The sequence below is a fragment of the Lepidochelys kempii genome, chromosome 1 (genome assembly GCF_965140285.1).
Source record: "Lepidochelys kempii isolate rLepKem1 chromosome 1, rLepKem1.hap1, whole genome shotgun sequence".
NCBI classification, from domain to species: domain Eukaryota; kingdom Metazoa; phylum Chordata; order Testudines; family Cheloniidae; genus Lepidochelys; species Lepidochelys kempii.
The window spans coordinates 295,841,427-295,857,133 of NC_136380.1; the positions used below are offsets into that span (position 1 = coordinate 295,841,427).

General features: G+C 44.3%; 1 protein-coding gene across 6 annotated transcripts in view; it reads left to right on the top strand.

The window, feature by feature from the left end:
• The first annotated feature begins 8,294 nt into the window (after window positions 1-8,294).
• Window positions 8,295-15,707, top strand: part of SCAF11 (SR-related CTD associated factor 11) — a 68,007-nt gene continuing 60,594 nt past the window's right edge. For 5 of the 6 annotated variants that reach the window (XM_073327979.2, XM_073327981.2, XM_073327978.2 and 2 more), the window contains exon 1: window positions 8,295-8,593. The gene's annotated coding sequence lies outside the window, so the exon portion shown is untranslated. The remainder of the gene's footprint in view (window positions 8,594-15,707) is intronic. The other variant, XM_073327982.2, reaches the window with a different exon arrangement.

The following is a 15,707-nucleotide window of genomic DNA, read 5'->3' on the forward strand; positions in this document are numbered from 1 at the left end:
CACTTGACTAATAGCTCCTCCTCCTCACCAGAAGTCCCTTTGTACTCCTATGGGCCACAATGTATTCCTATGGGGGGGTTTCAGCTGACCTGTGGATGACCCCAGCTACTTCCTGTTTGGAAGCCCTATGTATTTCTTTGGGCTACAATGTATCCCTATGTGATTTTGCTGAGTCATTCCCTATGGGAAGTGGTGTTTACCATTTCATCATAGGAAGTGAAATTATTACATCTTAGGTAATGTAATATATGTCTTAGAAATGGAATCTTCCACTACATCACCTTATAGCTGCTATTACTGGATTTTCTAATTTAAACTACTATTTTTTATTTCTCTTTAATTAAAGAATTATTCTTAAAACTAATTACTAGTCTAAGCATCCCAAAGGGTCCTGACACCACCACTGCTCCTTTTATGTCCAATTAAGCAAGTTATAATTTTTGCAGTTTTTAAACCTCCTTCACAAGGTTTTTCTGCAAACCTTCAATTTAAGGCAATTCAGACAAACTGAGGCAAAATCTTTTGTCACACTGCTGCCTCCTCACTCCCATGGTTCTGTCTGCTCCTTTCCCTGATCCTCCTCTACCCAAAAACTCACCTGGGATCCTGAGTGGCGTGGGAGAGAGCTTCGCCCGCCCACTTCCTGGATCCCAATAAGGCTGCAGTTCTGATTGGCTGCTCTTCCCCAGGAGATGGGGACTTATGAGGAGCGATTAAAGAGGCTAGGACTTTTCAACTTGGAAAAGAGGAGACTAAGGGAGGATATTATAGAGGTATATAAAATCATGAGTGGTGTGGAGAAAGTGAATAAGGAAAAATTATTTACTTGTCCCCATAATATAAGAACTAGGCACCACCAAATGAATTTAATAGGCAGCAGGTTTAAAACAAATAAAAGGAAGTTCTTCTGCACACAGTCTACCTGTGGAATGCCTTGCCTGAGGAGGTTGTGAAGGCTAGGACTATAACAAGGTTTAAAAGAGAACTAGATAAATTCAAGGAGGTTAAGTCCATTAATGGCTATTAGCCAGGATGGGTAAGGGAATGGTGTCCCTAGCCTCTGTTTGTCAGAGGGTGGAGCTGGATGGCAGGAGAGAGATCACTTGATCATTACCTGTTAGGTTCACTCCCTCTGGGGCACCTGGCATTGGTCACTGTGGGCAGACAGGATACTGGGCTGCATGGACCTTTGGTCTGACCCAATGTGGCCATTCTTATATTCTTATGAAGTGGGAAAGGCAGCCAATCAGAAGAGGGGTTCTCCCCTGGGCTGGAGTGAAAATCTGTGAGGGGTAGAGTTTCTCAGTTATTGGGAGCTTAGTTTCAGCAGAGGTCACAAAAGCACTACTTATCATAAATTCGTGGGCGTTGGAAACACTGCCACGAATTAATCCCAGCCTTGCATCATAAGCAGCTTTATAATGATCTAAAATGGCAAGACTCACAATAATATAGGAAGAGTAAATAACTACAATATGCCCTGCAGGTGGTAAAGCTTCACCTAGGAGGCTGGGCAGCCAAACATGCAGCAGCTTTCTCCTCACATTATCTCCCATCCTGACTACCGCAGCTTCCTTATTTCTGGCCTCCCTCTTTCCAAAAGTGCAGCCTATTTAGAATGTAGCACTGAAAATCATCTTCCTCATCTACTGCATGGACTTCTTTTAATTTCCCGCCAGCTCCCACACACACATACACACAATAGTTTCCTCCTATCATCTGTAATAAGGGCCGAGCCAAAGCCCACTGAGGACACAACAGTCCATTCATCTATATGACCTTTGGGTCAGTCTCTAAATTAAGATTATTGTCTTTACTTTTAAGACTATGCACAACTACACCCCTGCTTATGGCTTTACTCTTGTTTCTCACTATTTCTCCTTCACCCTGCTAGTGAAACTAATTTCACCTATCCCATCATCATCGAGCCTTCTTCCATGCTGTCTCCTATAACAGGAATATCTTCCTAACCCAGTGCAACATGCACCCATACTCACTTTATTTAAGTCCCTCTTGGGCCACTAACATAATCCACTTCCTGGCCCATTACCTAGTACCTTCTAGCCAGTGGAGATCACTCTGTGCCAGTTCAACATGTAGAAGGGCTCCGTAACCCCCAAACATACAGGAAAAGGAAGTAGTATATATATGCTGAGATCAGAAAACAGCCATAGCATACAGGAAAGCAGGAATAGCAGGCTGGAGGCATCAGGCTGGGAGTTGGCTGCAGAGGGAAGGCAGGGCAGCAGGAAGCTTGGGAACTGGGGGTGAGATCCAGGCAGTTATGCCCCTTTACTAGCAGTGGACCAGCAGTAATCACAGCAGGAGAATACAGGGCAGTGATCTTTGGGCAGAAGGGCAGTGTGGAGGAGTTACAAGACAGTTACTTGTATACTCCTGTACTGGACTGCTCTTAGGGGCTGGATTAGGAACTGCTGGTTTATCTTTTATTGTACCTTACAGTCATTGTACATAGGGCAGTTGTACCTTTTAGTTTTGGCAGCTAGCCAAGGAATCCTATGTTATTCAAAGCGTGTGAGTGTTTATGGGAATTCAGGGAAGGCTAAAGCCTGGAAAATATTTGGGCCACCTTACTGCCGAGCATGCAGTACACAAAACACACTACCAAATGTGTGGGTACCACAACACTCATAAGAACATAGGAACTGCCATACTGGGTTAGATCAAAGGTCCATCTAGCCCAGTATCCTGTCTTCTGACAATGGCCAGTGCCAACTGCCCCAGAGGGAATGAACAGAACAGGTAATCATCAAGTCGCCCATTCCCAGCTTCTGGCAAACAGAAGCTAGGAACACCATCATGCCCATCAGGGCCAACAGCCAATAATGGATCTATTCTCCATGAATTTAGTCTTGGCCTTCACAACATACTCTGGCAAAGAGTTCCACAGGTTGACTGTGCATTGTGTTAAGAAATATCTCCTTTTGTTTTAAACCTGCTGCCTATTAATTTCATTTGGTGTCCCCTACTGTCATAAATATAAAGGGAAGGGTAACCACCTTTCTGTATACAGAACTATAAAATCCCTCCTGGCCAGAGGCAAAACCCTTTCACCTGTAAAGGCTTAAGAAGCTAAGATAACCTCGCTGGCACCTGACCAAAATGACCAATGAGGAGACAAGATACTTTCAAAGCGGGGGGGGGGACAAAGGGTCTGTCTGTCTGTGTGATGCTTTTGCCAGGATCAGATCAGGAATGCTCTTCAGAACTCCTTAAGTTAGTAAGTAATCTAGCTAGAAATGCATTAGATTTTCTTTTGCTTAATGGCTGGTAAAATAGCTGTGCTGAATGGAATGTGTATTCCTGTTTTTGTGTCTTTTTGTAACTTAAGGTTTTGCCTAGAGGGATTCTCTATGTTTTGAATCTGATTACCCTGTAAGGTATTTACCATTCTGATTTTACAGAGGTGATTCTTTTACTTTTTCTTTAATTAAAATTCTTCTTTTAAGAACCTGATTGCTTTTTCATTGTTCTTAAGATCCAAGGGTTTGGGTCTGTGTTCACCTCTGCAAATTGGTGAGGATTTTTATCAAGCCTTCCCCAGGAAAGGGGGTGTAGGGGTTGGGGGGATATTTTGGGGGGGGAAGACATCTCCAAGTGGGCTCTTTCCCTGTTCTTTGTTTAACATGCGTGGTGGTGACAGCGTAGGGTTCAAGGACAAGGCAAAGTCTGTACCTTGAGGAAGTTTTTAACCTAAGCTGGTAAGAATAAGCTTAGGGGATCTTTCATGCAGGTCCCCACATCTATACCCTAGAGTTCAGAGTGGGGAAGGAACCTTGACACCTACTTCTTGTGTTATAGAGTAAATAATACTTCCTTATTTATTTACTTTCTCCATACCAGTCAATTTATAGACCTCTATCATATCTCTCCTTAGTAATCTCTTTTCCAAGCTGAAAAGTCCCAGTCCAACTCAAAGCAACACCCTACAGTGGGGTCAGTTACAACTGCTTGTATCCACGCACCACAAGTTAATACTCTATTAGTAATCATGGCTACATATCATGTGTCATTGCCCTTGCCAGCAGCCAAGGCTGGCACATAATTGTCTTAGTCTAACCAGGTTGTAACCATGGGCAGCGTGTGGCTCTGGCATTTGGGGAGGCTGGCATGAGCACTGGAAGCTCCCCTGGTGCCTGGCCCGTGGCCCCGCTCCACCCCCACTCTGCCCCATGCTCCACCTCTGCTCCATCCCAGGGCCCGCCCATGTTCCACATAGGGGAGAAAGAGAAGTAGAGTGGGCAGGAAGAGACACAACATGGGTGGGGCCACAAAGGAAGAGCAGGAGCGGGGCTTTGGGACGGAGTGCAGGAGAGGCCCTGGCCCAGGCGTCTGCACTCTCAAAGGCAGCGCGTCAAAGCTGTTTGGGGAGGCTTAGCCTCCCCTGGCCTATTATACCCATTGCCCATGGTTGTAACAGTCATTTTGGGTTGGGCAGAACCCTAACCAGTCTCTATTATTAGGATAGCCAGGCCTAACTCCCAGCTCTCTGTGCTACATCAGAGTGCATTGCCGTATGTGTGCTGTTTCTACCACTCGGCATGCATGTCATACAATATCAGGGTTGGAAGGGACCTCAGGAGGTCATCTAGTCCAACCCCCTGCTCAAAGCAGGACCAATCCCCAACTAAATCATCCCAGCCAGGGCTTTGTCAAGCCTGACCTTACAAACTTCTAAGGAAGGAGATTCCACCGCCTCCCTAGGTAACCCATTCCAGTGTTTCACCACCCTCCGAGTGAAAAAGTTTTTCCTAATATCCAACCTAAATCTCCCCCACTGCAACTTGAGACCATTACTCCTTGTTCTGTCATCTGCTACCACTGAGAACAGTCTAGAGCCATCCTCTTTGGAACCCCCTTTCAGGTAGTTGAAAGCAGCTATCAAATCCCCCCTCATTCTTCTCTTCTGCAGACCAAACATCCCGAGTTCCCTCAGCCTCTCCTCATAACTCATGTGTTCCAGTCCCCTCATCATTTTTGTTGCCCTCCACTGGACTCTTTCCAATTTTTCCACATCCTTCTTGTAGTGTGGGGCCCAAAACTGGACACAGTACTCCAGATGAGGCCTCACCAATGTCCAATAGAGGGGAACGATCACGTCCCTCGATCTGCTGGTAATGCCCCTACTTATACAGCCCAAAATGCCATTGGCCTTCTTGGCAACAAGGGCATACTGTTGACTCATATCCAGCTTCTCGTCCACTGTAACCACTAGATCCTTTTCTGCAGAACTGCTGCCGAGACATTCGGTCCCTAGTCTGTAGCGGTGCATGGGATTCTTCCGTCCTAAGTGCAGGACTCTGCACTTCTCCTTGTTGAACTTCATCAGATTTCTTTTGGCCCAATCCTCCAATTTGTCTGGGTCCCTCTGTATCCTATCCCTACCCTCCACCGTATGTACCTCTCCTCCCAGTTTAGTGTCATCTGCAAACTTGCTGAGGGTGCAATCCACACCATCCTCCAGATCATTTATGAAGATATGTCCTCTGAGCTCTTTCACTCCTACTGAGGCACTATGGAAAAAGCTACCCAAAATTAACTGATTCAAACACAGGAAACATGGACAAAAATGCATGAGATGGTTGTGTTGTGAAAAAAAGCTGCTAACAGTTCAGATAACAGCCGGGTTCTTGTAGCGCAGATATGGACTAAACCTTGCTTCTTCTACAAGGCCGACAAATACTAACCCAAACCAGTAATTGCTATCACCACTCCATTTTGAACAAATCAAAAAATTCCCCAAATTAGCACAATTCTCGGTGTCTTGTGTGTGCAATTATTGTAGGTATATTTTTAGTCCGTAAGCCCCTTGTGGCAGGAACTGTGTCTTTTTTACATCTTGTAAAGCACCTTGCACTTAACTATTGGCGCTCAACAAATAATATAATAATGTTAAAATGAGGTAATCTGTTGGGCACATATAACTAAGAATCTTGTGACTTTCTTAGAGTATTAGGGCCCAGTTCTGCTAGGCCCAAAATGCTGGATGTGACTTTGTCCCTACATCCGCAGCAAATTCTTACGCTATGCAAACTGTGAGGATCAGAATCACACAGGGACTGAATAAAATTTAATAAAGTAAAGGAGGGTAAGGTAATGAATGCAAATCAATATGGGTTTAGAAAAAATAGATCCTGTCAAACTAACTTTATCTTATTTTGATGAGATTATAAGTTTGGCTAATAAGGTAAAAGTGTGGATATAATAGACTTCTGTAAGCCATTTGACTTGGTACTACATGACATTTTGATTAAAAAACTAGAATGACATAAAATAAACATGACACACATTAAATGGATTAAAAACTGGCCAATAGGTCTCAAAATGTAATTGTAAAAAGGGAACCGCCATCAAGCCAGTGTGTTTCCAGTAGAGTCCTGCAGGGATTCATTCTTGGCCCTATGCTATTTAACATTTTTATCAATGACCTGGAAGAAAACATTCTTTGATATAGTTGGCAGATGACACAAAAACTGGAGGAGTGGTAAATAATGAAAAGGACAGGTCTCTGATTCAGAGCGATCTGGATCACTTGGTAAACTGGACACATGCAAATAATATTTTAATACAACTATATGTAAATGTATGCATATAGGAACAAAGAATGTGGGCCATACTTACAGGATGGGAGACTCTGTTCTGGAAAGCAGTGACTCTGAAGAAGATTTGGGGTTTTATAGCAGATAATCAGCTGAACAGGAGCTCTCAGTGTGATGCTGTGGCCAAAAGAGCTAATGTGATCTGGAGATGCATAAAAAGGGGAATCTCAAGTCGGAGTAGAGTGGTTATTTTAAATCTACTTGGCACTGGTGCAACCATTGCTGGAATACTGCATCCAGTTCTGGTGCCCACAATTTAAGAAGAACGTTGATAAATTAGAGAGGATTCAGAAAAGAGCCACAAGAATGATTAAAGGATTAGAAAATATGCCTTATAGTGATAGATTCAAAGAGGTCAATCTCTTTAGTTTCACAAATGGAAAGTTATGGATGATGTGTTTACAGTCTATAAGTAACTGCATGGGGAGGAAATATTTAGTAATGGACTCTTCACTCTACCAGACATAGGTACAACACAATCCAACAGCTGGAAGTTAAAACTAGACAAATTCAGACTGGAAATAAAGCATATGTTTTTAACAGCGAGCGTAATTAACCATTGGAACAACTTAGCAAGGCTTGTGGTGGACCTTCCATCACTCACAATTTTTAAATTAGGTGGTATTTTTCTAAAAGCTCTGCTCTAGGAATTATTTGGGGGAAGTTCTAAAGCCTGTGTTTTAATTACAGGAGGTCAGAGTAGATCAATGGTTCTAAAACTGTGGGTCGAGACCCCAAAGCGGGTTGGCATTAGACTTGCTGGGGCCCAGAACCGGGGCCAACGCCTGCTCCGACCACCCTGGGTGGTGGGGCTCAGGGTACAGGCCCCCCTTAGGCTTTGCCCCCCTCCACCCCTTACATGGGGCAGTGAAGCTCAGCTGGGCTCAGGTTTCTGTCCCTCTTCCTGGGGAGGGGGTCACAGAGTATTTTTTGTTGTCAGAAGGGGGTCGCAGCACAATGAAGTTTGAGAACCCCTGGAGCAGATCATCGCAAATCTCCCCTCTGACCTTGGAAACTAGGAACCTGGGTAAACCTTTCCCCTGCCCGACGTGGTCTGTCAAATCTCTCAAAAGCCCCGCTGCTCACGCAGGAGAGCCAGCCAAACACCACAACTACACACCGGCACGAACACCCGCTGTCTGGTCACCTGACCGCCGCCGGGCGAGGCCGCCCGCCCTGCACATGCCGCACAGCCGCTTTGTGCGCCCCACGGAAACAGCGGCGGGGCCCCCGGCGCCAGCGCCCCGGCAAAGGGGGAAATGCCCCGCTCCCAAAGGGGCGCCTGTTGCCATCAACCTCGCAGCGCCGGGGGCAGCAGGAAGCCGCTCACGCCCCGCACGAGGCGAGCACGAGCCTCCCGCCACTGCTACCAGCCGCGCCAGTGCGGCCCCTACGAGCCCCCGCAGCTCGGCACCGGGCGCAGCGGCCCGCGCCCCCCAGAGAAGGTTCCAGCCCAGCTCCTCGGCCTGCCCTTTCCTATCGCCGCAGCGACTGACCCCCACCCCCCGAGCTCGGAGCTGGAGGACCTTTCCCAGAGCGCCCTTGCAGGCGACGCGCGCGGGCCGGGTCGGAGGTGTCTCGTTGTCAGGTTGCGCCGCCCGCCGCCACGCTGTTCCTCTGTCGCAAAAGGCGGTTGGGCAGCGCCGCCGCGCGGCTTCCGTGGGTGCTGCGCAGTCGCCGCCGCGCACTGACATGTGGCCGGGGAGCCGCTGAGGATCGAGCGGAGTAGGCGGCAGTGGCGCAGCGCGCTCGGAGTCCGCCCCTCCCCTCCCCTCCCCTCGCGGAGCCTTTAGGCCGGGGACACGTTCCGGGCCTCAGCCGCGGAGAAGCGACCGCGGCGGCTCCCGGAAGTCCCGAGGCGGCGGCGCAAGGAGCCAGAGCCTCCATGTTGGGGAAGCTGGCAGCGCAGCAGTAACCGAGCCCTGTGGGGACACGGGGCCTCAACAGCCGGAGCCTCCGATCCTTGGCGCCAGGTACGCCCTGGGGCCGGCAGCCCGAGGAGGGGCTGGGGGAGTCTTAGGGTCCCTCCTGGGGGAGCGCTTGGGGAGGCGGTGTCGCGTGTCCTGGGACGCTGGTTCCCGGAGCGGGGGCGCGGGCGGGAGGACTCTCGGCAGCTCCCGTCTCACAAGTGAAAGTAGTTTGAGCCGGCTTCTCCCGGTGGGGCTGCGGGGCGACTCCCCTGTCCCGCGTCGGAGGCGGCCGCGGGGCTCCGCGGGGCCTTCACCTCAACTCGGAGCCCCCCGGAGAGTTGCGGTCTCTCTACTTCCCCCTCCCCGGGGCAGCGGGCGGAGTTTGGTGCCCGGCCCGCTGCGCCCCACCCCGCGCGAAGAGACTGACACGAGCCGGTCGGATCAAGAGTTTAAGACCAAACGTGACAGGCCGTTGCCCTGCAGGCGCTGGGCTCGGGCGCGCTCCGCTGCTTGGGCCCTTACCCGGCTGGCTGTGCATCTGCGCATTTCCCCGGGGCAAGAGGGAAAACAAAGGGGACCAGCGGCTGGAGTAACTGAGCTCCCCAGTCCCCGGGCCAGCCCCGGCCTCTGAGCCTCCGCCCGAGCACTGCTCCTCCTCGTCCCCGCTCAGCCAGCATCCGGGGAAAGCTTTTGTTACACAAACACAAACCACCAAAACAAATCCCGACTGTGTGTAATCGATAGGCACGGACCAAGCCTTGTTAAAATCGCATGTGTAGAGCAGTCCCGTGCACTGAGCTAAATGTTGCTCTCGTTTGGGTCGGTCAAAATCTTATCTAGACCGCTTTTGTAATAAAATGTTTGGATACGAGCTTTCTGTATTGGCAGCACCGTATCTGCACGTTGCATTCAGGCACCAAGAATTAGATTAACACCTGAAAGTTGTTGTAAAGTTAAAGGGAGGGATTTGGGATTTAGCCCAGGTATGATTGCCTTTATGCTGGAGTAAATCAGGAGTAATTTGTTGTTGGAGTTAGACTGGGATGAAACTGGTAGTGAGAAGAAAATTTGACCCTTTAATCAGTGAGACTTTCTACTTCTTGATTTTTGGAGGGAATGTAGTGGTGGTCAACCAGGTTCCAATTTTTTTTGTTTGTTTGTTTTGCTTGATATCCATTAAAAGGATGTTGTTGGACAGATGAGGCCCCAGGTTTAAATGTACATATATATTTCACATTTCCTAATATTAATAAAAGTAACAGTAGTACTTTATGCTTATTTAAAATTGAGTGATTTTCATAGATTTTAAAATTTGCAGTGTTTGTACTACAAATGCTATGAAACTAAATATCCAAGAAGAGCAAAATACAGAAAGTAAATAGGCAAAAGTAAGGTAACTCTTTTGTGTTAGTAATCTTATGTGGTATTAGTATAATTGGTAAGGAAGCTTTTTTTAAAATATAAGTAGACATTACCCAGAAAAGAGAACAGGAGTACTTGTGGCACCTTAGAGACTATCAAATTTATTTGAGCATAAGCTTTTATGGGTTACAGCCCACTTCATCGGATGCATAGAATGGAACATATAGTAAGATTTTATTTTTTTTTATATGTGGATATATGTATACACAGAACATAAAGTGGAGTAAGAGGCTAATTAATTAAGATGAGCTATTATCAGAAAGTTCATTTGTGAATTTATTTTCTGTACTACTTATTGGAATACAGTTTTTTGTGCTTTATATAGATTTTTATTAATATTTATATTACAATAGTGCCCAAAGGCTGGGTGCCGTTGTACAGATATAATAAATGACAGCTCCTGCCCCCAAAGAGTTTACTGTCTAAGAACTATCTGGGATGGAGGGTGCAGTGCAATTTGACATTTTTTAAAATAAAGCTTCATGCTAAATATAAGATTCTTAATTACAAAATAAAACTTAAATATAAAGTTCAAATTTAAAGATTCATCTGAATCTTTAAAGTGGAATGTAGCACAGTGCAAAATTTGATATCAGGTAGAGCAGTCCAATAGTTGCATTACAGTTAAGGTTGAAAAACACTTATATTATGCTATTTTCTAGGTTCTTAGAACTTTCTGAAAAGATTAGCCTTTGGGCTCTTATCATTTTGGGATTTTACCATTTTAAAAAAAAATTCAGAAACTTTTTTCTTTTTTCATTTTAGAAGTTCAGCCTTGTATGTGTATACTCAGTGAGGAATGAATTCTCGAGAGAAGAGTTTTCAGAGTGGTAGCCCTGTTAGTCTGTATCAGCAAAAACAATGAGGGGTGCCACAAGGACGACTCCTTGTTTTTGCGAGAGAAGAGAAGTAGTGTAACTCTCATACGTGGTATGGTTCTTTTCTTACTACTAATGTGAGCCCTGATCCTGTATATACATCCTCACAGATTCAGCTGCAGCGCTTGGGAGCTTTGTTTTGCTAGCTTATACATATACTTGGTTTTCTGCATGTTGAAATAACCAATTACATAGATTTATTTGCATATGCAATTATGTACATAATCAGTTATTGTTCAGGTAATGCATATGCAACATGAAATGAAACTATATTGTGTATAAGTGAGTTAAATGTGGTTCCTGTAAGGGACTAGAACTTCTTATATTTCCTAACTTTTTTGTGTAAACTCTTAAATATAACTTTGCATTATTGTATTTTTTTTACGTTCTAATTATCTGATTGGACTACAGAATTGTGTCCATGATATTCTACACAGTTTCACTTTAAAGATTGACTTTATATGATTTTTAGTCTACAGAACTTTATTTACCAGTTATTTCAGCAGTTTTATAGCTTTTTAGGACTTTTATACAGATGAGTTGATATTCAGTAAGTCTAAAAAGAGCCCAGAGGCTCTTTTTCACTCAGTTATTTTTTGCACAACCACAGCATCATTCATATGATTAACAACATGTTGGGCTTTTAACACAACTTTTTCTTAAGGGGATTTAGCTTTTAAGGGAAAGACACCTAATTTAGGGCTAGCATATACTACCGCACTACATCAGCGCAGCTGCACCAATGCAACTGTGCCATTCTAGCGTGTCTGGTGAAGACGTGCTATGCTCATGGGAGAAACGAGAGGGGAAGCTATGTAAGCGGGAGAGCATCTCCCACCAACATAGCATGGTGTAGATACTGCTTTACGTCACTTGTAACTTGCATCGATTTAAAAGGTAGTGTAGACAAATCCTTATCCAAGTGGTACTGTCTGATGCCTAGTCTACATCTAAAACTTAGATCATCTTAACTGCATAGCTCCTAGTTGCGAAAAATTTTGCACCCTGTCAGACGTAGTTAGGTTGACCTATTTTTCCCCCCCCCCCCAGTGCCTTTGTAGATGTAGCTAGGTTGGCTGAAGAGGTGGATTACCTACATCAACGGGAAAATCCTCCCATTGATGTTCTATTAGCAGTGCTATTGCTGCAGGGTTGTGGCTATGCTGCTATATTGCAGATATGCCCTAAAAGAGTTCAAGCTTACTATAAGGACAAAGAGTGGAGTAAATCCTTAACTCCCCTGCCCTGGCCTTCATATCAAAGCAATAACCTTGGCAACAGTAATTAAAATATCAGGATCTTGAGATGAAATGACAAATTAATATCACTAACTAAAATGTATTGGAATTTTATTTTGTAGGGATATGAAGTATTCTAACTCATCTTGTACTAATTATTGTGAAGTTATATTTGAAAGCCTAAAAATGGAAAAGTTATTTTGTGCCGTCTTTGGTTACTTTATGAAGTATTAAGAAGCCTTGAAAAATATTTTTCAAATTCTTTTTCCACTTATCTTTTACCTTAGCAATACCATGAAATGCAAATTTTGTCTTTTTTTTTTTTTTTTTTTTTAACTAATGGTCTCCTTGGACGAGACCCTGGAAGTGGATTGGGAGCTTCCACAGTCTTTTACTTAAAGAGGTCAGTGTGTTAAATCTTTAACAAAGATATCTTCTCAATTGCTTGTTTTTGTTAATACACATCACAAATTTTTTTTAAAGAGCCCGAATAAAAGTTCTTCCCTTTTCAGCAGATCAGGTTTCACTCATACGGTACTTGTAATGGTATCTTAAAAGTTATCCAGTTTTACGTAGTCTTCCAGGAAAAAAATAGGATGACAAGATCTGAATTTCCTGCATGTGTATGTGTTAAAGCAGAAAATCCCCCAAAATCCCTACTCCCAAGTGGTCTTAAAAGTAAGAAAGAAAACCCTTTAGACATTATAAAGAAGTAAACATAGTCATCCATTTTTCTTCTTATATGAGGTATCTTTAAGGCTGAGAGCCAGTTCATTCTAAACGTCTTCAGAAACTTTTCAGGCATTCTCAGGACTGTCATTTTATTTATTACTTGAATACTTTCAGGCACAATATGTTAGGATTGTATCCCATTAGTCTAAAACTGTAAACATTGAAACTTGTTAGATGAATGTTAACCTAATATTTACATGGTGTCTTCACAATCTGTGTTTATAGGGCAGTGGTTATCATGGTACCGTGTGTACCAGAAGCATGACTTCATATTTGTTGTGATTTTTAAATCAATAAATTTTGAGCATAGACCTCTATTCGTTTGTTTTAGAAAGGCTATAAGTAATTTCTGCTCATGATATGTCTGGTTACGGTCCACCATATTTAGTTGTTACACAGATGCCTGGATGTATGTGAAAAATTATACATTATGAAGAATTCACCTTCAATATTCTGTGGGAAATTTTGAGAAGTCTGAAATTTTTTTAAAGAAATCATTCCAAATGTATGAACATTTTTAAAGATAATTTATCCCAACAATTAATTTGATGTGTAATTTTAAATAAAATAAGCTCTATTTCACTCAGTCTTGGGGTTTGTTTTTTAAATCCTCCTTTAATAGGGGTTCCCTCTGAGGGCAGGGGGGAGTGCAGTACCTTTGCAGAAAGTGTTATATGCACTTGGGCCGTGTCCACTAGTTTTCTTATTAGTGTGGTTCTCAACCTATTTACCATTGTGGCCGCATATGGAGCTCTCTATCTGTTGTGTAGGGCTCTGTGCCTATCACGGATTCAGGGCAGCCCCGGTCAGTGGTCAGGCTGCGGCTGGAGCAGCCTCGGGTGGTGGCTGCGGGCCCTCTCTCTTTCCCTGGTTCACCCCAGCAACACACTGTCTCCCTCCCTTGCGCCCCCCCAAGATTTAGTCAAGGGTATTTTTAGTAAAAGTCATGGACAGGTCACTGGCCATGAATTTTTGTTTATTGCCCGTGACCTGTCCATGACTTTTACTAAAAATACTCATGACTAAATCGTAGCCTTAGTTAAGTGGGACACAGCCACACAATATATATACTACCTGTATGGTCCTGAGGATGTCACATAGGCCACATCTGTGTGTTGATTGGGCCGTAAGCAGGCCGCAGGTTGAGAACCAGTGGCATAAATGAACTCTGAAATAGTCATTAAGTGGATAACTCATTAAGATGGAAGAGTCAGTTTAAAACTCTGAGTACTGTACTAATGTTTCTGATTTGGGGTGTGTCTACGCTATGCGGACTGTACTGGCCTAGCTAGGCTCCTGTAGCTATGCTGGCATAACCCCATAATGTAGACTCAGACCATGTTGATGGAAGGGTTTTTTTCATTGGTGTAGGAATACCATGTACCCAAGCAACAGTAGCTAGGTCAGTGAGTGCATTCTTCCATCAACTTAGTTGCGTCCACACTGGGTGTTAGTTCAGGTGTTTTTTTCACACCCCTGGTCCATGTAGGCATGTTGACATAACCTTTAAGTGTACACAAGGCTTTTCTTTCAGACTTGGGAAGACAGCACTGAATTGGTTCACATTTAGAGACTTATTTCACAACCATAAAGACAAAACAAAAAAGTTCGTAATTAACAATGCATATAGTTTTTTACAGAACACTGTAGACACCATTAAACATAGAAGAGATCATGGGAGAGACCTTAAAAGAATTTCCACTGTCTGTATTTTCAGTGGCCTATAGTAAATTCAGTGATTGATTATTTTTCATTACCAGCAAATGGAGCTATGGAAACTGTTGTACTGTTTATCGAGGCTTATTGATGTTTCTTCTGATTATTTATGGCAGTTTTGCCTGATTTCTTTTGTTTGTGGAACTTGTTTTTGGAATTCCTTCACTAGCACTGTTCATTTAGTTGGGCTGTGCTTTGGAAAGTGTATAGGATAAATTACGTTCATGTTACTTGGGAAATTGGTTCATTTTCAGTATTAGGCATATTGGATGCACTGGTTAGTTGATGCATCCGTTATTTAAGTGCAGACTAATTTTCATGGTGGGAACTGATATATTTTACATGATAAAATACACATACTTACAGTCACTAAGTGAGCTTATAATAAAAACATTGCTTAAGGTTAGCAATCAGAAGTAATCTCCCTTAAAATCCCCCTAGATGGAGCTACTATAAGGTGGGTACATAACTGGTTGGAAAACTGTTCCCAGAGAGTAGTTATCAGTGGTTCACAGTAATTCTGGAAGGGCATAATGAGTGGGATCCCCAGGGATCAGTTCTGGGTCTGGTTCTGTTCTATATCTTCATCCATTATTTAAATAATGGCATAGAGCAGCAGTTCTTAACCAAAAAGAAAAGGAGTACTTGTGGCACCTTAGAGACTAACCAGTTTATTTGAGCATAAGCTTTCATGAGCTACAGCTACATGCATCCGATGAAGTGAGCTGTAGCTCATGAAAGCTTATGCTCAAATAAACTGGTTAGTCTCTAAAGTGCCACAAGTACTCCTTTTCTTTTTGCGAATACAGGCTAACACGGCTGTTACTCTGAAACCAGTTCTTAAGCAGTGGTCCAAGGCCCCCTGGGGCACCACAAGCAGGTTTCAGGGGGGTCCGCCAAGCAGGGCCAGCATTAGACTCACTGGGGTCCAGGGCAGAAGGTGGAAGCCCCGCCACCCCAAACCCCACCATCTGGAGCTGAAGCCTGAGCAGCTTAGCTTCGCTAGGCCCCCTGTGGCATGGGGCACCAGGCAATTTCCCTGCTTGCTACCCCCTAATGTTGGCCCTGGCTTTTATATGCAGAAAAATAGTTGTAGCCTGGGTGGGCTGTGGAATTTTAATAGCATGTTGGGGTGGGGGGTCAGAACGAAAAAGGTTGAAAAGCCCTGGCATAAAGAATACACTTACAAAG